We start from the raw sequence: 24,171 nt of genomic DNA on the forward strand, positions 1-24,171 counted from the left end.
TTTTTCGGCAGCTGGCCGTGTTGAGCCGCAACATGCGGAAGACTTGGTCGAGTGGATGACCAAGCCATCCTCATCCTCCTCATCCTCTCTCACCCATGCCCAGGGTGCTTTGTCTGGCAAAGCAGCGGCCTCTTCCCTCAGCTCAATGTCATCAGTGACTCCTTCCCTAGCTCCACCATGTCCTCCTGAGGAGTCCCTCGAACTGTTTGACCACAGTGTTGGGTACATGCTCCAGGAGGATGCCCAGCGTTTGGAAGGCTCTGATGATGATACTGAGCTCGATGAAGGCAGTAACATGAGCACGGACAGAGGGGGTGCCCAAGAAGGACAGCAATCTGGCAGTCATGCTCCCCCTGCTGCAGCATACTGCCAGGTTTGCTCCAGTGATACATAGTTACATAGTTACATAGTTAGTCAGGTTGAAAAAAGACACAAGTCCATCCAGTCCAACCATTAAAAAAAAAACAAAAAAAAAACGTACAATCCAATATACCCAATACTATACCCACAGTTGATCCAGAGGAAGGCAAAAAACCCCAGCAGAGCATGCTCCAATTTGCTACAGCAGGGGAAAAAATTCCTTCCTGATCCCAGAGAGGCAATCGGATTTTCCCTGGATCAACTTTACCTATAAATGTCAGTACCCATTTATATTATGTACATTTAGGAAAGTATCCAGGCCTTTCTTAAAGCAATCTACTGAGCTGGCCAGAACCACCTCTGGAGGGAGTCTATTCCACATTTTCACAGCTCTTACTGTGAAGAAACCTTTCCGTATTTGGAGATGAAATCTCTTTTCCTCCAGTCGTAAAGAGTGCCCCCTTGTCCTCTGTGTTGACCGTAAAGTGAATAACTCAACACCAAGTTCACTATATGGACCCCTTATATATTTAAACATGTTGATCATATCCCCCCTTATTCTCCTCTTCTCAAGAGTGAACAAATTCAGTTCCTCTAATCTTTCCTCATAGCTGAGCTCCTCCATGCCTCTTATCAGTTTGGTTGCCCTTCTCTGCACTTTCTCCAGTTCCCCGATATCCTTTTTGAGAACTGGTGTCCAAAACTGAACTGCATATTCCAGATGAGGTCTTACTAATGATTTGAACAGGGGCAAAATGATATCTCTCTCTCTGGAGTCCATACCTCTCTTAATACAAGAAAGAACTTTGCTCGCTTTGGAAACCGCAGCTTGGCATTGCATGCTATTATTGAGCTTATGATCTACCAAAACCCCCAGATCCTTCTCCACTACAGATTCCCCCAGTTGTACTCCCCCTAGCATGTATGATGCATGCATATTCTTAGCCCCCAAGTGCATAACTTTACATTTCTCAACATTAAACCTCATCTGCCACATAGTCGCCCAATTAGACAGTGCATTGAGGTTGGCTTGTAAATTGGAGACATCCTGTAAGGACGTTATTCCACTGCATAGCTTGGTGTCATCTGCAAAGACAGAAATGTTACTTTTGATCCCAGACCCAATATCATTTATAAAGATATTAAAGAGTAAGGGTCCCAGCACTGAACCTTGGGGTACACCACTGATAACCTTAGACCATTCAGAGTAAGAATCATTAACCACTACTCTCTGAATTCTGTCTTTTAGCCAGTTTTCTATCCATTTACAAACTGATATTTCCAAGCCTGTAGACTTTAACTTACACATGAGCCGTGTGTGCGGAACTGTATCAAACGCTTTTGCAAAATCCAAATAAACCACGTCCACAGCCACCCCTCTGTCCAAGGTTTTACTTACCTCTTCATAAAAAGAAATCAGGTTTGTCTGACAACTTCTGTCTTTCATGAACCCATGCTGTCTGTTGCTTAAAATGTTTTTTTCCAGCAAGAACTCGTCTATGTGGTCTTTTATTAAACGCTCCAGTATCTTCCCGACTATAGAAGTTAAACTAACAGGTCTATAGTTACTTGGTAAAGACTTTGATCCCTTTTTAAATATAGGCACCACGTTCGCCCTGCGCCAATCCAGCGGTACTATTCCCGTCATTAATGAGTCCCTAAAAATTAGATACAATGGCTTTGAAATTACAGAGCTCAATTCTTTTAGGATCCGTGGGTGGATGCCATCAGGTCCAGGTGCTTTATCCACCTTTATTCTGTCTAAATATTTCTGGACCATATCCCTTTTGAGCCATTGTGGATCATTGGGGGCTGTGTCAATACCACCCCCATTATGGACATGAACTTCCCCATGCTCTTTTGTATACACAGAGCTGAAGAAAGTATTTAATAAATTAGCCTTCTCCTTGTCCCCAGTCACCCACTCTAGATTATTTTGTAAAGGGCCTACATGCTCAGACCTGACCTTTTTACTATTAATATATTTGAAGAATTTTTTGGGGTTTGTCCTACTATTTTTTGCGATCTGTCGTTCATTTTGAATTTTTGCACCCTTGATTTCCTTTTTACATATTCTGTTAAATTCTTTGTAGCATTTAAATGACACTAGTGTTCCTTCATTTTTATATTTTTTAAAAGCTCTTTTCTTATTGTTTATAGCTTTTCTAACTTTGACCGTGAGCCACATAGGTTTTCTTTTTAGCCTTTTAAACTTATTGCCCATGGGAATATACTTTGCAGTGAGGTCCCAAACAGTCTTTTTGAAGAATTCCCATTTCTGTTCTGTGTTTATCGATGCCAACATTCCCTCCCAGTCTAAGTCCTGGAGAGCAGCCCTCATACTTGGAAAATTTGCTCTCGTGATGAGGAGGGAGGGGATGATGAGGTCACTGACTCAACATGGGTGCCATATAGGAGAGAAGGAGGAGGAGGAGGCGGCACATCACCAACGAGGCAGGATGCCCTCCAGGGGCCAGCCTAAGGGCAGCACATTGACTGCATCACATGTGCAGGGCGCTGCAGTCTCTGCGCGTTATTCAAAAAGTTATTTGGTGTGAGCCTTTTTTGAGACGAGTGCATCAGATCGCACCGCTGCTATTTGCAACATATGTCTCAAGCGTATCTCACGTGGCCAAAACATCTCCCGCTTGGGTACCACATGCTTGACCAGACATATGTTGACCTGCCATGCAGTTCGTTGGCAAGCGCATCTAAAAGACCCACACCAAAGAACAAAGAAGACCTCTCCTTGCTCCTCATCAGCTGAGATTTCCAACCCCACTAGACCTTCAGTCCTCTCTGAGACCTGCACTGAGAGGAATGAAGGTGTAGAATTAGGTGTGTCACAGCCAAGTACTTGTGGGCAATCTGCTTTTGGTACACCGACGTCAGATTGTACCAGGCAAATTTCCCTGCCCCAGCTGCTCCACCGCCGAAAGAAGTTTGCTCCCAGCCATCCACATGCCCAGCGGTTGAATGCTAGCTTGGCAAAATTGCTGGCACTTCAACTGCTGCCTTTTCAGTTGGTAGACTCTGCCCCCTTCCGTGAGTTTGTGGAATGTGCGGTTCCTCAGTGGCAGGTACCCAAACGCCACTTTTTCTCACGGAAGGCGATTCCGGCTCTCTACCGGCATGTGGAAGGCAATGTCCATGCCTCGCTGGACAGGGCGGTCAGCGGTAAGGTGCATATTACCGCTGACTCATGGTCCAGCAGGCATGGACAGGGACGTTACCTAAGTTTCACGGCGCATTGGGTGACTCTGCTGGCAGCTGGGAAGGATGCAGGACAAGGTGCAGTAGTGTTGGAGGTTGTTCCGCCACCACGCCTCCAAAATGCTAATGATTGTGACACACCTCTCTCCTCCACCCCCTCCTCTTCTTCTTCCTCCATGGCCTCTTCCTCGGAACCAGCGGTGCTCCGTAGTCGTTCAAGGGGCTACGCAAGTACGCAGGCCAAAAGATACCATGCGGTGCTTGAGCTGGTGTGCTTGGGGGACAGGAGCCACACTGGGGCAGAGGTTCTGTCAGCTCTGCAGGGGCAGGTTCAGAGGTGGTTGACGCCACGCCAACTTAAGGCAGGAATGGTGGTTTGCGACAATGGCACCAACCTCCTCTCTGCCCTCCGACAGGGACAAATGACCCATGTGCCCTGTTTGGCTCACGTCCTTAACTTGGTGGTGCAGCGGTTCTTGGGCAGGTACCCGGGCTTACAGGATGTCCTGAGGCAGGCCAGAAAAGTCTGTGTGCATTTCCGCCGGTCATATAATGCCAGTGCTCAGCTGACGGACCTCCAAAAGGAGTTTAACCTGCCCAAGAACCGCCTAATCTGTGACATGCCCACCAGGTGGAACTCAACGTTGGCCATGCTGCAGCGGCTGCACACGCAGCAGAGGGCCATCAATGAGTACCTGTGCGACTATGGCACCAGGACAGGGTCAGGGGAGCTTGGTTTTTTTTCCCCACGCCAGTGGGCCATGATCAGGGATGCATGCACTGTCCTGTCACCATTTGAGGAGGCCACGAGGATGGTGAGCAGTGACAGTGCATGCATCAGTGACACTGTCCCCCTTGTCCACCTGTTGGAGCACACGCTGCGTGGAATAATGGACAGGGCACTTTCGGCAGAACAGAGGCAGGAAGAGGAGGACTTCCTTAGCTCTCAAGGCCCCCTTTATCCAGACAGTGTTCCTGCGTGCCCGCCGATCACACAGGAAGAGGAGGAGGAGGAGGAGGAGGAGGAGGAAGATTGTGTCAGTATGGAGGTGGAGCCTGGCACTCAGCATCAGCAGCAGTCTTTAAGGGATCAGTCCCAAGAAACACATGGACTTGTACGTGGCTGGGAGGAGGTGGCTGCGGACCATGTCGTCCTTAGTGACCCAGAGGACTCCGGACCGAATGCCTCAGCAAACCTACGCTGCATGGCCTCCCTGATCCTGCAAAGCCTGCGTAAGGATCCTCGTATTCGTGGTATCAAGGAGAAGGACCAATACTGGCTGGCAACCCTCCTTGATCCACATTACAAGGGTAAGGTTGCGGACCTTATCTTGCCATCGCAGAGGGAGCAGAGGATGAAACATCTTCGGGAGGCCTTGCAGAAAGGTCTGTGCAATGCGTTCCCAGAGACTGGGAGGTTACAAACTCCTGTTTCTGGACAACGTGTTGCTGAGGCTTCGGTCAGTCAAAGAAGGAGCGGTGGAGAAGGTGGCCGTCTGACCGATGCGTTCAGACAATTTTTTGGTCCGCAGCCCCAAGGTATGATCGGTTCCAGCAACCATCGCCAGCGTCTGTTTTACATGGTGCAGGAATACCTAGGGGCAAGATCAGACTTGGACACCTTTCCCACCGAAAATCCTCTGGGTTACTGGGTCTTGAGGATGGATCACTGGCCAGAGCTTGCACAGTATGCAATTGAGCTACTGGCCTGTCCTGCATCCAGCTTTCTTTCGGAACGCACATTCAGTGCTGCTGGAGGCGTGGTAACTGATCACAGGGTGCGTCTGTCCACCGACTCGGTCGATCGACTGACCTTCATAAAAATGAATCAATCTTGGATCACCACCAGCTACCAAGCACCTAATGCTGATGTAACCGAATAATTTTTTTTGAAATCTCAGATCCCTTCAAAGACTGCCTATGCTGATGCTGAGTGACTATCCCTGAGTAATTATCCTCTTCCTCCTCAATCATCACGCTGATAGCTTGTAAGAACATTTTTGGTTCTGGGCGCCACCACCAGTGCCTAAGGCACAATTTTTCAGCCCCTGTTTAACAGGGGCGTGTAATTACAATTTTTGATGTAATACTTTGCAGCAGGGCTCGTTCCTGCATTCTAACTAGAGTGTCTGTGAGGGGTTGCAGTGTTGTGGCACCAGCACCAGTGCCCAAGGCCCAATTTTTCTGCTCCTGTCTAACAGGGGCGTGTAATTACAATTTTTGATGCAATACTTTGCAGCAGGGCTCGTTCCTGCGTTCCAACTAGAGTGTCTGTGAGGGGTTGCAGTGTTGTGGCACCAGCACCAGTGCCTGAGGCCCAATTTTTCTGCCCCTGTCTAACAGGGGCGTGTAATTACAATTTTTGATGCAATACTTTGCAGCAGGGCTCGTTCCTGCGTTCCAACTAGAGTGTCTGTGAGGGGTTGCAGTGTTGTGGCACCAGTACCAGTGCCTAAGGCCCAATTTTTCTGCCCCTGTCTAACAGGGGCGTGTAATTACAATTTTTGATGCAATACTTTGCAGCAGGGCTCGTTCCTGCGTTCCAACTAGAGTGTTGGGGCATGTAATTACAATTCTTGATCTAATATTTCACAGCAGGGCCCTGTGAGGGCTTACAGTGTTGTGGCCACAGCAACACCTAAGGCCCAAATTTCTGCTGAGTATATAGGGCAGGACCCTACTTTCAAACATCTAACTTATAAACGACTCCTACTTGCAAACGGAAGGAGACAACAGGAAGTGAGATGAAATCTACCCCTAGGAAGGGAAATTCTCTCCTGTAAGAGTTAATATGGGAAAAAAAATTCTCCTTTCCACTGATGCTTTCCAATCCTTGTTCCACAAAAAAACCCAAATTTTCAAAAAAACATTTTTCATTGGGACAAAAAGTGAGGTGAAATCTTCTGAAGAGGAGGAAAGACAGCAAAACAAATGTCACAGGGGTGATAACCCTTCCCTATGTTTTCCAAAAAGCTTAAAAAAGATTTTTTGGCTGGAGCTAAACACGTTAAAAATGTACCCGTTCAAAATTACAAACAGATTCTACTTAACAACAAACCTACAGTCCCTGTCTTGTTTGCACCGCCTGTATACTGCTGTTCAGAGTATATAGGGCCTGGTGGCCCCACACCTTTCCTTATTTTAATTTGGGTGCGGGGTTCCCCTTAATATCCATACAAGACCCAAAGGGCCTGGTAATGGACTGGGGAGTACCCATGCCGTTTGTCTCACTGATTTTCATCCATATTGCCATGACCCGACATTACATTAAACCTGCAAGCAGTTTTAAATGAGATTTTTTCCTTTAAAAATGACATTTGGTGCAGGGACTGTTCTAAACACGGGAAACACGCGTCACTTTACAGGCATACTATAGACACCAAGCAGTATATTAAAAAACACAACAGGTCTCCTATAAAGGATAGAGATAAATGTCTCAACATATGCCTCAAGGCTGATACACAGACCAGTTCTACATACTGGAAAGGTCGGCATAGGTTTGTGGGTGACCTGTTAATTTCCCAAATGCCTGGTGGGACCACTGTCATGGTGGTCATCCTGAGCTGGTAAGGAGCCTCATACCTCACTTGGGTGCAAGTCACTTTGGATGTTGGATTCACCTGTGTCACACTTCTCCAGAATATATTCATTTTGACCATCCACTTACTTCACTTATGGACTTTTTTTCTGCAATAATTTTGGGACTTACTTTATCACTTTTTTATGCTTTATAATATTTTTTCACATATGACATATGTTGAGACATTTATCTCTATCCTTTATAGGAGACCTGTTGTGTTTTTTAATATACTGCTTGGTGGATTAATCACTTTTGTATGATTTTTTCTAGCATGTTTTATTAATTCATTTAGTTTTAGCGCTGCACTTATTTTGTATTTTTTGGTGTTTGGAGTTTAGTATTGGACTTTTTTAGTGCTGGCAGCTTTTACACTTCACATATCATTTTACACTGTTCTAGCGCAGCGTTAACCCTCTCCTTGGGTTTTTTTGATCTTATACTATAGACACCCCCCAGGTACGATATTTAAAGGAATATTTCACTTTTTTTTTTTTACTTTAAGCATCATTAAAATCACTGCTCCCGAAAAAACGGCCGTTTTTAAAAGTTTTTTTTGCATTGATACATGTCCCCTGGGGTAGGACCCGGGTCCCCAAACCCTTTTTAGGACAATACCATGCAAATTAGCCTTTAAAATGAGCACTTTTGATTTCGAACGTTCGAGTCCCATAGACGTCAATGGGGTTCTAACGTTCGTGCGAACTTTTGGTCCGTTCGCAGGTTCTGGTGCGAACCGAACCGGGGGGTGTTCGGCTCATCCCTATTGTTCACATCTAGCGATTTTGGGATTGTGGGCGGAATCACCGGCATTCTGCCCACGATTCCAAATTGTACTGCAATGCTGGCAAAACGCAGTACCCTTGTTCGGGTGCCATTCATTTTCAAAGGCACCTAGACACGGTGCAGGTTTGGTGTGATAAATTGTGCTGCAATCCTGGCAAATCAGGCTCCTGCTCTTGGATGACATGCTTCACATGATGCAGTTTGCCACGGTTTCAGCGTGATTTGTGGAGTGACAAAACTGCACCGCATTTAGGTGCCATTGAAAATGAATGCCACACAAAAAAGTGTACTGTGTTTTGGCAGCATTGCAGTGCAATTTGGAATCACTGGCAGATTTGCGATGATTCTGACTGTAATCCCAAAGCGCTAGATGTGAACAGGGCCTTACTCAAACACTGGTCCTTCACTAACTGTCCTAGAGCAACTTACTACTGCCCAGGCACCTAATGCCCCGTACACACGGTCGGATTTTCCGACGGAAAGTGTGTGATAGGACCTTGCTGTCGGAAATTCCAACCGTGTGTAGGCTCCATCACACATTTTCCATCGGATTTTCCGACACACAAAGTTTGAGAGCAGGATATAAAATTTTCCGACAACAAAATCCGTTGTCGGAAATTCCGATCGTGTGTACACAAATCCGACGGACAAAGTGCCACGCATGCTCAGAATAAATAAAGAGTTGAAAGCTATTGGCCACTGCCCCATTTATAGTCCCGACGTACGTGTTTTACGTCACCGCGTTTAGAACGATCGGATTTTCCGACAACTTTGTGTGACCGTGTGTATGCAAGACATCGGAAAAAATCCTAGGATTTTGTTGTCGGAATGTCCGAACAAAGTCCGACCGTGTGTACGGGGCATTACTGTCACAAAGAGCGAAATAGTCCTTAGTCACACAGACTAATGCCCCTTGTACACTGATCCACTGTGGATTCTCCGCTGCACAGGTCCAGCGCAGTGTACACGCGGTTTTCATACAGGTTACTTGCACTTTCCCACAGACTTCTATTAGATATGGTGCAATTTCTGAAAAGCGCACCAAAGATGCAGTACACAGGACTGTTGGTGCGCTTTCAGAAAAAGCACCAAAAACACCCAAGCTAATAGAAATCTTAGGGAAAGCGTAGGCAACTCCCATGAAAAATGCGCGTACACAGCTGTACACCCGTGCTGCAGGTTAATCACAGCAGATCAATGTGCAACCACAGCTAATCTCACCACACAGATAGTTTGCTGCTCCCCAGTCTGCCACGGGTGCCATGCGCCACTTTACAGGCATACTATAGACACCCCCCAGGTAAGAGATTTAAAGGAATATTTCACTTTTTTTTTTTCACTTTAAGCATTATTAAAATCACTGCTCCCAAAAAAACGTCCATTTTTAAAACTTTTTTTTGCATTGATCCATGTCCCCTGGGGCAGGACCCGGGTCCCCAAACCCTTTTTAGGACAATACCATGCATATTAGCCTTTAAAATTAGCACTTTTGATTTCAAACGTTCGAGTCCCATAGACTTTAATGGGGTTCTAAAGTTTGCGCAAACTTTCGGTCCGTTCGCAGGTTCTGGTGCGAACCGAACCAGGGGGTGTTCAGCTCATCCCTAATAACCACCATAGGTTAAAGCCAGTTTAGGCATCTGACTGCTCGTAGGTAGCAGTCAGATGCATGGCAGATTAGAAGCTACTAGGGACTAATGCTGGCCATACACATACAGAATATCGGCCAAAACTGGTTGTTTTTGGAAAGAACGTTTGACATTTGTGCCATTAGTGAACCCAACTTTACCGATGATATCAACCGTGGGGTCTGACTAATGTCAATGGATCCAATGCAAGAAATTTTAGTGTATATGTGTATGTTATAATGGAAATGAAAAGAATATTCTGTCTTGTATAATTTATATATTTTTTTATTGCTATGGAACGATCACTACAATCATGGAAACGATCATGTAAACAAGTTTATTCTATCAGTTAGTGGACAATTCGCTTTCGACTGACAAATAATCGTTTAGTCTGCAAACAGACAAATTTCTGTACGTGTATGGCCAGCATAATATACAGAGTAGATAAGCAGAGTCTGAGGCTCCAGTGTTACAGCTTCTGCTGGTGGGAAGCTGTGTTCCAGGCTGGTTAGGCAATGATTGGAGAGTCTCCTCATCATCACTGATCCTATCTTTAGGTAATCGACATAAAGCTGGATCATAGTCATGATCATCCTCAGGGGTCTCTGCAAATGGACTTTGCTGTAACATTTATCTGGAGGTACAGTATCTTCATTAATAACTCTTCCTAAATAAGTTTTACATGTACAGTATATGTGCTTTCTTTCCCTTTCTACACTCTTTAGAAAGTGCAGATCATGTTACAAATCTTTCTTTCTATTTCAACAGCACATGGTGCATAGTTGCCAACATTGTAAAAAAAATGATAGGGACACTTTTTTGGCTGTAGGCGGAGTCTTATTATAATTAGGGGGTGGGGCATGCATTTGTAGGCGTGACATAGCAAAAAAAGAAAAATGCCTGGGCGTGGTTTACATAAAATAGTGGGTGTGGCTTATATGGGTGTGGTTCAAATGGGGGCGTGGTTAGAGTCTGAGATGAATGAGAGATGGAGAAAGAAAGGGGAAAAGAGGAAGGGAGAGACAAAGAAGGAAAGAAGGAGGGAAGGAGAAAGAACACGAGGAACGAGAGGAGATGTAGCTGAACACAAGGGGAAAGCTCTCACGGCGGCGGCGGCGACCATTTTGTTGAAGCCAGGAGCCAGAACTGCTGCAGAGCCAATCATTCCCATTTTTCCATTGACAAAAGGCAAAATCCCGAATCAGGATGGCCTCCGATCGGGGGCCCAAAATCGGGATTGTCCCGGGAAAATAGAGACTGTTGGCAACTATGATGGTGTGTGTAGAGTCTTGGCTTACACTGTGTGTGAGCTGATTTGAGGAAAGGGACATTTTAACTGTGGGCAGCTGAATCTGCTGCCTGTTCACTTCCTGGATTTACAGACACACAGAGGCACACCTCCAGCTCTGCAGCTCTCATTGGCCTTCTTATGACTCATCCCCCCTCCCTTCCTGGCAAACTCTCACAAGAGTGAGAGAGAGAGCTGTGCATGATGTCATAAGCCTAGGCTAATAACCAGAAAAGAAACAGGAAGTGGGCTGTATAAGGTATATACTGACAGAAAAAAAATGTTTTATTATCCAAAGTTAAAACAACAACAAGGGCAGATGATTTAATAGCTAGAACGATGAAAAAATGACTGAAGTTCCGCTTTAATGACCAAGCCATTTTTTGCGATACGGCACTGCGTCACTTTAACTGACAATTGCGGGGTCGTGCGACGCTGTAACCAAACAAAATTGATGTCCTTTTTTTGTCACAAATAGAGCTTTCTTTTGGTGGTATTTGATCACCTCTGCAGTTTTATTTTTTGCGCTATAAAGAAAAAAAGAGCCATGCTTGGCGCTCGCAGTCCACTCAGCTGTGTTAGGAAAGTAAATGACTATTCACTTTCCTAACACTGAACCACCTCTCCGCCAATCAGGTGCTCAGGTCTGTTACCTGTCACCTGATTGGCTGAAATGACAGGCATCGCTATTGGACGCCTATCAGGAGGAGAGGATCGGAGATGAGTCAGGAGAGGAGACGCATGAAGGACCCCGCTCCTCACCATCACCCACTGCCCCACAAACACAGGGTAAGTGCTGGGCAGACGGCAAGCTGGTGGGGGGCACACTGGCAGCATTTAAAGGGCACACTGGCAGCATTTAATGGGCATACTGGCAGCGTTTGATGGGTACACTGGCAGCATTTGATGGGCACACTGGCAGCATTTGATGGGCACACTGGCAGCGTTTGATGGGCAGTTGGGCACACTGGCAGCATTTGCTATGCATACTGGCAGCGTTTGGTGGGCACACTGGCAGCATATGATGGGTAGTTGGGCACACTGGCAGCATTTGATGGGCACACTGCCAGCATATGATGGGCAGTTGGGCACACTGGCAGCATTTTATGGGCAGTTGGGCACACTGGCAGTATATGATGGGGACACTGGCAGCATCTGATGGGCACACTGGCAGCGTTTGATGCCATAGTGGCGGCGTTTGGGCACAGTGGTGGCGTTTGGGCACAGTGGCAGAGTTTGCCACAGTAGCTGCGTTTGATGGCACAGTGGCAGCGTTTAATGGGCACACTGGCAGCGTTTGATGGGCATACTGGCAGCGTTTGGCACAGTAGCTGCATTTGATGGTACAGTGGCTGCATTTGTAGCACAGTGGCAGCGTTTGATGGGCACAGTGGCAGCGTTTGATGGGCACAGTGGCTGCAATTGATGTTTTTTTTTAGCACCAGCCGCCACTGCTACAGGACAACCCATCCTCACCTTTTCTCCATTATATGGAGGAGGGGTGTTTTGTTATTCATAAATGGCAGCTGAGAAAGGTGATAACATTGTTCGATATATCAGTTCAGTGCACAAAGACTGGAATTCTGGCAGGGTCAACAGATTTTTTATTCTTGCAGATTATGTAGTGTTCAAATGCATATTATGACACAGCTAATCACAGTACAGGCAGACAGTAGTCATTTATAAAATGTCCTTCAGTATCCAAATAATGTCTAAACAGTGCAATATTTCCACTTTTATAGTGAGTCTTCCTCTATAAAATGCTCTGCGCTCATAAATCATTAAATGCCTTAGTGCTCAAACGCCACAATGTGGTGAGTGACCAGTACTCCTTCTTTATCCGCACTCACCAGACAAGATAGACCATCTGCTAGCTTAAGAGTCTAATGTGCCTTTTCTGGTGAGGGGTGTCTCCTTCCTGCTCTTCAACCGTCTTCCAAATACCTGTGGTGATCCAATGGTGTGGGGTATATGGTTATAGACGAAGGGCAGTGCCACTTGCAATAATAGAAATCAAAGGGGGAGAGGGAAATCTCAAGTGTAGTAACTTAATTATTAAAGTGGTTTTAAAGGCAGAAAGTCTTTTATCTTAAAGAGGAAGTAAACTCTGTGTTTTTTATTTATTTTTTTCTTCTCTGTAAAGTAAAGGCATAATGGGCTAGTATGCATCGCATACCAGCACATTATGTGACACTTACCTGCAAATGGAGCCGGCGTTGTCCCTGCTGCAGGCTGCATCCTCCTTCATCCGTCTTCCTTCCGGGGCCGTGGACTCCGGCTGTGTGACTGGCCGGAGCCGCGTGACATCACTCTCGCGCATGCGTACGGGAGCTGCCGGTACCGACATACGCTTCTGAAGAAATGGCAAGGGCAGCCGTTCCTTCAAAGCGCATGCACCGATGACATCATCGGCACAGTAAACTGTTAATATCTCCTAAACGGCGCACATTTAGGAGATAATTACAGTACCTATAGGTAAGCCATTATTCTATTTAAAGCCTCATGCACACTGGGCGTTTTTACAGCTGCTGTTTTTGGCTTCAGAATTTTTTTTCTACAGTCAATAAACTCTCCAGCATGTTATACTATTTTGTCCATGCACACATGGGCTGTTATCAACTGTTTTTGGCTGGGAGGTTTTTTGGCTGTAAAAAACCAACAAAACTAGTGGGTTCTGAGAGGCAGTTTTCAGCTGTAAAAATGCTCTAACGTCAAAAAACGCAGAAAAACACACAAAAATGTGTCTCACCAGCGTTTAACATTTTTGATCCATTGAAAAAAAAAAACGCTATTGAAAAACTTTGAAAAACCCACTGCAAAGCTACTGACGTTTTTTATAACATTATTATAACGTCCAGTGTGCATGAGGCCTTAAATATAAGTGCACTGCGCTTAAGATGCAAAATGTCCAATGATAGTGCTGCTACTTAAATCACATAAAACATAACACAAGATGAAAACATAATTTTATAACAGTGTATATATATATAATATTCCACAGTAATGCTCATAAATTCAAAAAAACAAACGTGTCAAAAAAGACAAAGCAAATAAATGTCTTTAGATAAGCAGTGAAAAAATCTTGTTAATCCACACAAAAAAACAGTCCTTTTCGAAAAGTGCAACCTCTTTATTGCATTGTATGCATTAAGATAAAAAAACTTTCTGTGTGCAGCAGCCCATTCAGCCCCTCTTATACTTACCTAAACCCCATCTCGATCCAACAATGTTTCTCGAAAGCCTCAGGGGTTGGGCTTGGCCCCTTAGTTCCAGGGAAGAGAACTCTTAAGGCATCAGTATACCGAGATATTTTGGACAATTTCATGCTCCCATCTTTGTGGGAACAGTTTGGAGATGGCCCCTTCCTGTTCCAACATGACTGCACACCAGTGCACAAAGCAAGGCCCATAAAGACACGGATGAGTGAGTTTGGGGTGGAGGAACTTAAATGGCCTCAACCTGATAGAGCACCTTTGGGATGAATTAGAGCAGAGACTGCGAGCCAGGCCTTCTCATCCAACATCAGTGCCTGACCTCACAAATGTGCTTCTAGAAGAATAGTTAAACATTCCCATAGACACACTCCTAAACCTTGTGGACGGCCTTCCCAGAAGAGTTGAAACTTTTATAGCTGCAAAGGGTGGGCCAACCCAATATTGAACCCTACGGACTAAGACTGGGATGCCATTAAAGTTCATGTGCATGTAAAGGCAGGCGTCCCAATACTTTTAGTAATATAGTGTATAACAGGTTTGTTATTTTTAAACAAAAAAAAAAAAAAAGACATTAATAGATCAGGGATGTAAATTTTACTTACATAAATAAAGAATGCATCCGCTTTACAATAAGGCCCCTATTTTTAGCTGCTCTTTACCGTCGTATTTGCGGGGGTATTCAGCCGCTAGAGGGCGCTTTTAACCCTGGCTAGCGCCCGAAAAAGGGTTAAAACCACCCACAAAGCACTGCTGCAGCAGCGCTTTGCCAGCGGTATAGCCGCGCTGCCCATTGATTTTAATGGGCAGGAGCGGTATACACACCGCTCCTTCACCACTCCAAAGATACTGCTAGCATGACTTTTTTACCATCCTGCCAGCGCACCGCTCCAGTGTGAAAGCCCTCTGGCTTTCACACTGAAGAGACAGGAGCGGCTCTTTCAGGGCACTTTGCATGTGCTATTTTTAGCACTGTAGCGCCTGCAAAGCGCCCCAGTGTGAAAGGGGTCTAAGAGGTAGAAAATGAAGAGGACAGAAGCTCCAACTCAGTCCAGGAAAGCTGCTGTTTCATGTGCGTTCCATGGACTGGACGCAACGTCACCAGGAAAACCAGAGACTGACACCAGTTGTATTAGTGTTTACACATATCACAATTTTCTTTCTTCTGACTTTTACTCAGTCAGTACGGGGGAAGCTACAACCAAGAAAGTCTATGGCCTTCTATGCTTCTATGCATCCTATCCAGCGGCTCCCGCAGGGGTAGCATTACATTATCCATTTTCAAAGTGAGTTTTCTATGGTAATAGATCTCATTATACACATTCGCCATTTGTGGAAACCCAGTCCAAAGTCCAAATATACTACCACATAAATATATCCACAGCCATCCTTGTGTTTTGCTCTCTTCTTCATACAAAGAATATAGATTTTTTGACAATTTTGGTCTTCATAAATCAATGCTGGCTATCACCCTGCACATTTTATTATAATTGCATACTTTCTACTTACCTTGTACATGTAGTCCTGGTTGGATGATAAGAGTAGAGCCAGGTAGAAATCTCAACACTGATGAGCTTCACGGTTTCCTGGTCTTTATAAAATCTGAAATGTAGGTGGGGTCAATGCAAATAAAAAAGAGAAAGGAAACAGAATTTGCACTGATGGCATCCATCCAAACAGCAATATAACCAGCTGTGCTGGCCACATTAATTCTTCTGAAGATAATGGTGACGTGTAGAAGATATTGTCAGGGAAATTCTAAGCTTCTCCCTATAAGCAAATAATTTCTTTGCGCTTAAAAGCAAAAATACAGCTCTCTCATATAATGCAGGTGTAGCACCCTCTACCTAAAGGTAGGTGCTAGTGTGGCATTTTCAAATACAGGTCCCAGTGCAGGTAAATTTTGCCAGGCCTGTGCTTTCAGGCTGGGCCTGGTTGTTGTGATTAGGAGTGATCAGTGTAGTGGGGGGTGTGGCCACCTACACTCTGGCTCAGAAATGCCTCCCCTGCTTTCAGAGGTATTGTTCTGGAAGAGAGGTTGGACTTGAGACCTGAGTGGCAGGCAGCTCATGTGGGGAGCCCTGACCAATCGTTAACTTGCATTGGGAGGGGGCAGGCCTCTCATAAAAGCTGGGGTCACATGCTCTAGGGGGAGTTGAGAGTTCCAGAAAGACAGTATGGAGTAGCAGGTGCTGTCCTGGGCATCCCCATGTGCAGAGGAAGGGTGGGAAAGCCCTCACCAGAGGAGTTAAAGATAAGGATCTTCACCGTTTCTGGAAACATCAGGTTGCTGTGATCAGGGAACACAGAACTTGGATGTACAGAGGCTCGAGCTGAGGAGGTAGCGGTAAAGCGGAGGAGAGTGGAGCAGCATTCTGTGACCGGGGACACAGAACTGTTAGGGAAGCAAGATCAGTGTAACACAAGAAGAGGAACTGGTCAGAACAGTATAGAAAGCTGGAGCCAAGGAACATAGCGTTAGAAACACTGAAATGAGGAAAAGCAATAGTCCATTCACGGTCATATGTCAGGTCATCATGTAGGGGATACCGTGTCATCTCCGGCCTTTCAAAGACTGTGTGGGCCTATAATTCTCGTGAACATCAGGAAAAGGCGGGGACAGTTTCTAGCTTTTAGTTCGCAGGGATAATCTCACAAACGTCTAACTTTGAAGAGTTATTCAGAGTGACTTTTCAATGAACTATTGGAAGGGAAGAGAAACAGGACCTTAGTATAGTATTTCATCAAGGACTATATCTAGAAGCTAAAGAAGGGATAGTCTGCAGAGGAGTGTAATTAGTGTTCTTACAAGGCCACGGCCAATGAACATCTATTTGCTAATTGTAGTGCATAAAAGGCCATCTCATGCTATCCTTCCCCTATCCAAGTTATATTACTGAAAATAAAATCAGCAGAAAACTATGAGATGGACTATTCTTTGACTTTAATGGTGAACATGGGAGTATGGCAGAGGAGTGACTGGCAGATTGCTACAACCAAATCAGCAGCCCTTACGGGGGTTGGACTTGCTAGTTGCCTCGGCTCTCCCAGCCTCCCAGACCTTTCTCTGGTCTCACAGGCCCTTGTAGCCCTCCCAACCTTCCCAGTCCTTCAGACATGAAAACCTAGAATCGTGCTATAAAACAAAATAATTGATAAATGGTATGATCATACACTAACCAATCTGTTGAACGATCAATACCAAGATTGATAAAAGTGAACAAAAGTGTGCAAATTGAAAGTACTGGATATAAGATATCCCACCTAATGGTGTAAAAGTGTCACGCTAACGTAATCAATAAAAAGTATATTGTATTTGAGCACAAAGAAATGATAGCAGAGAGGCCAAAACATTAACCCCCTTAAATAAGTCCAGTACTAAATAGTGTCTTGAATGTTGAATAAACTTGTGAAGGGAATCCACCACCGGTGAGTAAGGGGTAGCTGCTTACCAGAAGCCCACGACCCCCCACTACAGAGGGTCAAGTGAAGCCTGTGTAAAAGGAATCCTTGCAGGGCACGTCAGATGGATCAGCTATAGACCAGGATTAGAGATGATACAGCGGTCTCCAAAGCTCTTTAGGGGTTCTCAATATTCAAAACTCTTACTAGCAGCTTCCATGGATTGAATGAAGATCTGAAGATCTTCATTCAATCCCTCTCTTTCCCCCTGCTCTTTTGAAGTGCACTGCATTTGTCTTTTCTCTCTAGCTTGTCTGAGGGTCGCAGTCATTTATCGGTCTCTTGGACCAGTGCCACGCTTTCTAGATGACTTCTCTGCATGGCTACCCTACTTTCTCTCCTCTGAAGTACCTGCCATCATCCTAGGTGACTTTAACATTCCAGTTAATACTGCAACCACTTCTCAACTGCTCAACCTAACCTCCTCTTTTAACCTAACACAATGGACACATACCACCACTCACTCCAACGACAATACTCTCGATCTCGTATTCTCCCATGGCTGCACTCCCTGCAACCTCTCTAACACCCCCTTTCCTCTCTCTGATCACAACCTTATCTATTTCACACTCTCCTTTTCTCCTACCTCCCATGCTTCCAACCCACAAACCACTACCCGCAGAAACCTTCGTACTAGACGTACTTGCTCCTCTTTCTACACACAGAACCAGGCCCCATCCGCCACAACCCTGGCAAACAGACGACACCAGAAGTCTCAAGAGATGCAGCCATGCTCTTGAGCGAATATGGTGTAAATCTGAGTCCCTGCAAGACTTTACCCTCTACAAATCTGCCCTTCTCAAATACAACTCCTGCCTCCACACTTCTAAACAAACCTACTACAACACTCTCATCAAAACCCTCTCATCCAAACCTCATCAACTCTTTTCTACCCTTAATTCCTTACTTCGCCCCCCACTGCCCCCACCCACCAACTTGCTTACCGCTCAACAGATTGCCAACCATTTCAAAAGCAAAATCGATACCATTCCCAAGGAGATATCCAGCATTCAACTTCCTCCCCTACCCAACACATCAGGTCCAACACCACACTCAATACTCTCCTCCTCCTGCCCAGTTATCAACGATGACTATGAAAAGCTCCTCTACATGGCCCACCTCACCACCTGTTCCCTGGACCCTGTCCCCTCACAATTACTGCGACCACCTTCCCACTCTATCCTAAACTCCCTAACCCACATCTTTAACCTCTCCCTCTCCTCCGGCACCTTTCCTTCCCTGCTCAAACATGCACTGGTTACCCCCATACTTAAAAAACCCTCACTAGACCCCACCTGTTTGAATGACTTAAGACCCATCTCCCTGCTCCCATTTGACTTCAAGCTCATTGAACGCCTTGTCCATGACCGAATGAGTCGCTACCTCACGGACAATAACCTTCTCAACCCCCTACAGTCTGGCTTCCATCCACAACATTCTACTGAAACTGCCCTACTAAAACTCACCAATGACCTACTAACTGCTAAAACCAATGGGCATTACTCCATACTCATACTCTTAGACCCCTCTGCTGCCTTCGACACAGTTGACCACCTGCTCCTCCTTAGCAAATTACACTCCCTTGGCCTCTGTGATTCTGCTTTATCCTGGTTCTCCTCCTACCATTGCAATTTCAATGTCACTTACAACTCCATCTCCTCTACTCCTCTTCTTCTCTCTGTTGGGGTACCCCAAAGCTCTCTCCCTGGGCCCCTCCTATTCTCGCTCTTTACCTCTTCCCTGGGCCAGTTGATAACCTCCCATGGCTTTCAATACCACCTCTACGCCGATGACACCCAGATCTATCTCTCCAGTCCTTAACTCACCCCCTCGATCTCCTCACGGATCTCAAACTTACTGAATGACATCTCGGTATGGATGTCACACCACTTTCTCAAACTCAATCTTTCTAAAACTGAGCTTGTAATATTTCCTCCTTCCCGGTCCCCCCCATGACTTTACCATTAAGATCAACAGCACAACCATTGGTCCCTCCACACATGCCAGGGTGCTGGGTGTCATCCTTGACTCTGACCTCTCCTTCAGCTGCCACATCCAATCACTGGCTAAATCCTGCCGCCTTAACCTCCGCAACATCTCCAGAATTCGACCCTTCCTGACTAATGACACCACAAAGCAACTTATTTACTCCTTGATTATTTCCTGCCTTGACTACTGCAACTCTCTCCTTAATGGCCTACCCTTACACAGGCTATCCCCCTTCAGTCTATTATGAATGCTGCTGCTAGACTAATACATCTCACTAATCGATCTGTGACTTCTGCCCTTCTCTGCCAATCCCTTCACTGGCTTCCCCTATCCCACCGTATAAAATTCAAAATGCTAACCACAACATACAAGGCCATCCAGAACATTGCCCCCCAGCTACACAACCAACCTCATCTGCAGATATCACCCAAATCGTCCCCTCCGCTCCTCCCAGGACCTCCTGCTCTCTAGCTCCCTTGTTACCTCCTCCCATGCTCGTCTTCAGGATTTTTCCAGAGCCTCTCCCATCCTCTGGAATTCCCTGCCCCGTATATCCTATCAGCCCCTAACCTGTCCACCTTTAGGAGATCCATGAAAACTCACTTATTCAGGGAAGCCTATCCCACACCCACCTAACAACCCCATCAAATCATTCCCCGCATCTATTACCTTTTGTACCACCACCCTCTCCCTTTTAGAATGTAATCTCTATGAGCAGGGCACTCCTGTCCCTTCTGTATTGTACTGTAATTGTGCTGTCCCCCCTCTACATTGTAAAGCGCTGCGTAAACTGTTGGCGCTATATAAATCGTGAATAATAATAATAATAATAATAATAAAGCAGTGCTTCATCCTAGATTACATAGTATAAGTTGGAGTGAGGAAAATTTTACTTTTTTGGCACAACAACACTCAGAAATACGTTTAAAAAGATAAGTATTTTATTGGACATACAAAAAATTCATCAAAAATCCTTTATTACTATTTACTAGACATATAACAGTCTTATTCACTGGAATATACTCTAATAAAAAGATGGAGACAACCAAGTAGCTTGAACCACAGGTATAACATAGGAAAACATAGCCCTACTGTAAGCTACCCATTCATAGGGTGATGATATCCAGTTTAAGATTCAGTTCTCAGCTCGACATGTTTCGCGCAGACTGCGCTTCTTCAGGAGTTTATAATATTAAAAGCGATATTTCTAAATATAAATAAATAGGGTACAATCAATCTCAGGGTCGCAGTCAAACAGTTGTTATATATACATTGTGCACAAAGTGCCAGTGAACCTGGCTGTACTTACAAAATGATCTACAATAGAAAAATAAGGCAGATGGGGGGGGGGGGGGCAACTAGACAGAAAGAGCACAAGAGGTCCCCAAATAGGTAGAAGTGAGGCACACCTAGGGATGATAGCGAGGATCAAATAGCAATCTTTTGTCAATAAGTGTATAAACATTCACTAAGCAAACATTCACCAATGGAAAATGCTACTTACTTTAGTTCTAGTGGTAACTTACGGATAGAGCTGGTAGTAGTGTATGAATTGCCTAAATTTTGGGTAATGTCCTAGCGGTTAATGAAAATTAAAGGGGTTGTAGTGCACCAGCCCCCCAGAGCCCCCGTTTTTACTTACCTGAGCCTGAACATTCCTGCGCCGAAAACGAGCACACCCACTCAAGCCGGTGTCTCGGGTCCTGATTGGATAGATTGATAGCAGTGCAGCCATTGGCTCCCACTGCTGCCAATCAAATCCAATGACGTGGAAGCCGGGGGCGGAGCCGAGTCCTGCTGTCTGTGTCAATGGATGCAGCAGGACACGGGAGTGCGCCTGCAGGGTGCCCCAAGGGAGAGCGCTTTTCCGACGGGGCACTCGAGAAGAGTAGGAGCCAGGAGGGCTACAGAGGGACCCCAGAAGAGGAGGACTGGGGCCACTCTGTGCAAAACCAACTGCACAGAGGTGTTAAGTATGATGTTTGTTTTGTTTTTGTTTTTAAAACAAATCTTTACATATCTTTTAATGTATTATCAAAGCATAGCCGCATTAGCTGAACAGCAATACTTAAAGTGGTTGTAAACCCTTACAGACCACTGCAGCGTTCTGGAGTGCAGTACATACAGGGTTCATGAGTGTACTGCGTACAGAGTGCAAAGATCAGGAGTACCCCAAGTACAGAGTGTAAAGTATAGGAGAGTGCTAGGTACAGCGTTCAGAGTGCACTTCATACAGAGTGAAGAGCTCAAGAGTGCACTGCAAACAGAGTTCAGGAGTGCACTGTGTATACCGTGCAGATTACAGAGGTGCGCCACGTACAGAGTGCAAAGATTAGGAGTGTGCTATATACAAAGAGAACAGATTAAGATTCTACTACGTAAAGAGTGCAAAGTTAAGGAGAGCACTAGGTACAGAGTGCAGGGTTCAGGAGTGCACAGAGTTCAGTCGTTCGCTACGCAGAGTGAGCAGAGTTCAGAAGTGCACTGCGTACAGAGTGCACTACAGAGTTCATGAGTGTGCTACGTACAGATTGCAGGGCTCAGGAATGCATGTCTCACAGGACAGTTTACAACCCCCCTTCCAGTAAGAGCTCTTTCACCCTCAAATCCTCTCTTCCCCACCTACAAAGTATCAGAGAGAGGGGCTGCTACAGAAGAGCAGCTACAACTTACATTAGGAGTGCAATGTTAGGTGGGGATAGGGGGCATTAGTGCAAAGAGGGGGTATAGGCGATGATTTTGGTGCCGAGTTAATGGGGCATTGATGCTAAATGGGGGGGTGGCAATGTGCTCATTTCTAACTTGGGAGAGAGTTGGAACACTGTTGCTAAGTGGGGGGGGTGGGGGGTAGGAGTTTGGGATACGTGGGGGGGAGAGGGGGACAACTTGGGATAAGTGGGGGATATTAGGGATACATGGGAGGATAGGAGAAACATTTGGGATAAGTGGGGGGACAGGAGGGACATTGGGGATAAGTGGGGGGGACATTTGGGATACGTGAGAGTAGAGGAGAGGCATTGGGGATAAGTGGGGGGAGAGGGTGGACATTTAGGATAAGTGGGATAACGGGGATAAGTGGGGGGGCAGGAGGAACATTGGGATAATGGGAGGGACATTGGGGATAAGTGGGGGACAAGAGGAACATTGGGGGGACAGAAGGGACATTGAGGATAAGTGGGAGGACAGGATGAATATTGGGGGGACAGGAGGAACATTTGGAGGACGGGGGAACATTGGGGATAAGTGGGGGGTGCAGCGAGTGACAACATCCATAGGACGGAGTGACACTGGCACCGGATGCTGCACTGCGCCCCCCTTAATTTTGCACCCGGTGCCACAGCCCCCTCTGCACCCCCCACGCTACGCCACTGCCTGTAGCTACCCCAGATATCTCCTAAACCGATTTAGGAGATATCCCCTGTATCAGCATGTGCCAACGTCATCGGCATATGTGCACTGAAGCAACAGGATTGCTTCAGCTCGTGTGCCGTTACCGGCAGCTCCTGCGCATGCGCGGGAGTGACATCATTGCGGCTCTGGCCAATTACAGTGCCGGAGCCCGCAATACCCAGAAGTAACTCCGGGAGTGATATCGCCGGCCGGAGCGGTGTAAGGGGACCGCTACGGGGGCTTTGATCTAAGGTGAGTATTTCATAATGAGCTAGTATGCTATGCATACTAGCTCATTATGTCTTTGTCTTGCAGGTTTTGTTTTTTGTTTTTTGTGAGTTTACAACCACTTTAACACCTATTTATAGATAGAATGCGAGGGTTAAGCTAACTAGACATTGATTCTTTAAACTCTTACCTCTAAATAACTGAAGCTGACTATACTGTTTCTAAATGCAGTCTACATTGGCATAAAAGCTTTCATATGTATATACACCGGCAATGGCAATTGGTATCAATCAGTAAATAGTAGAGAGCTGTATCATCCCTTATTGGGGAATCTTCCCTCTATATCTGTTACATGTCTACTAAATAGTAATAAAAGATTTTTTATAGATTTTTTTGTATGTCTAATAAAATACTCATATTTTTAAACATATTCTTGAGTGTTGTTGTGCCAAAAAAGTATTATTTTCTTCACATATACTATGACATTATGTTTAATCTAGGACCATTCTGTGATCTGCAAATTAGCTTTAAACTAAATAAAATACCCTTACAATGTTTTCATGAAAGAAGCCTGCAACTTCCATTTGTAGGCTGCATTTAGAAAGAAGGAGCTTTAAGCTCCTAACCAGGGATGGGTGAATGGTTCAGCCTGAGCATGAGTTCGGGCTGAACATTGGTTGTTTGCCTATTCCACAAACATCCAAATTATCGGGGCCTTCGACCATTTGTTTGGCCCGCCGAATGACTGAATGGCTTCTTTTATGCTTGCCATTTGGTAAGCTGAATCAACAACTACGGTGGATTGGCACTATTGTCTATAGGTGCACGGTGGTGGTGTTTATGCTCTGGAAGGATTCTAAAATTTGTCACTTGATGTCATTTATATGGACTTTAATTTAATTTCTAGCGCAGCTTTCTTACAAGATTTTTGAACATTGGTGTGATCGCACTGCATGCTGCTGCTTATTGCTACGTTTTTGTTAGCGCGGTTTTCCTACCTATAAGAGTCAGGTAAGCCTGTGTTATCTCTCCCAGGGA

At 45.5% G+C, this 24,171-nt stretch overlaps 1 protein-coding gene across 1 annotated transcript in view; it reads right to left on the bottom strand.

The window, feature by feature from the left end:
- Positions 1-15,652, bottom strand: part of LOC141148328 (interferon-induced very large GTPase 1-like) — a 54,362-nt gene extending 38,710 nt beyond the window's left edge. Inside the window, exon 1 of the mRNA XM_073635655.1 lies at positions 15,574-15,652. The gene's annotated coding sequence lies outside the window, so the exon portion shown is untranslated. The remainder of the gene's footprint in view (positions 1-15,573) is intronic.
- Positions 15,653-24,171: the final 8,519 nt, after the last annotated feature.

This window comes from Aquarana catesbeiana, linkage group LG06, assembly GCF_042186555.1.
Source record: "Aquarana catesbeiana isolate 2022-GZ linkage group LG06, ASM4218655v1, whole genome shotgun sequence".
Classification (NCBI taxonomy): domain Eukaryota; kingdom Metazoa; phylum Chordata; class Amphibia; order Anura; family Ranidae; genus Aquarana; species Aquarana catesbeiana.